General features: G+C 36.5%; 1 pseudogene; it reads right to left on the bottom strand.

The window, feature by feature from the left end:
- Positions 1-395: 395 nt before the first annotated feature.
- LOC145249269 (U4 spliceosomal RNA) lies at positions 396-524 on the bottom strand (annotated as a pseudogene).
- Positions 525-799: the final 275 nt, after the last annotated feature.

Consider the following 799-nt stretch of genomic DNA (forward strand, 5'->3'; position numbering starts at 1 on the left):
CCGCCAAAGATTACAATGCATAACACAAGTTTTTATATCTCGATAACTACTTATTTCTGCAAATTTTCAATGCGATTTTCGTATTCAGCATAGTCGAAAACCTATAACAGTCATCATTTAAAAGAAAACTGTGGAGGTGAACCTAATCTGAAAAAATACCAAAACATAAAATGAAGATTAAAAAAAAAAACATATACAAAAGATAAAATGGGGGGGGGGAAGTATATTAAATGAAAAAAAGGGTACAATAAAAACGACATAAAACGAAAAAAATAAAATGACACAAAAAAGACAAAATGAAAAAAGAAAAACATCGAAAAGTAAGCCTAGTACTCCCGAAGAAGGAGGTAAGGCATGGAATGTAAATATTGTCTGTTTTTAGTTTTGATTTTACACCTCCTATGAGGTGCCTAGAAATTGCGGTTGGCACCGGGTGCCATCGCGGGGTATTGGGAATAGTTTTCAACTAGCAATAACGTCTCGGAAAATCCTCATTGGCTATTGTACCGCCTCTGCGCAAAGTTAAGTATTTAGTGCTTGGCCTCGGACCTGGCATTATCTACTGTCAGGCCCTCATTTGGGGTCCAAAACACTTAGGCATGGAGCCGGTAGGGGGAGTGGGGATCGAGGGTCATTCTAATCTAATTTCTAGGTCTTTGAGAAGACTTTATTTAATTTCCCTACACTAAGACACTATCACCATAATACCTCATTCTTACCATGGAGTTTATCTACTTAAAATCTCCCTAGCGTATGAATCGGCTTTATCTACATTCTGGAAAAAAGATAAATATTTACA

The sequence above is a fragment of the Euprymna scolopes genome, chromosome 27 (assembly GCF_053919585.1).
Source record: "Euprymna scolopes isolate OS-2025 chromosome 27, ASM5391958v1, whole genome shotgun sequence".
NCBI classification, from domain to species: domain Eukaryota; kingdom Metazoa; phylum Mollusca; class Cephalopoda; order Sepiida; family Sepiolidae; genus Euprymna; species Euprymna scolopes.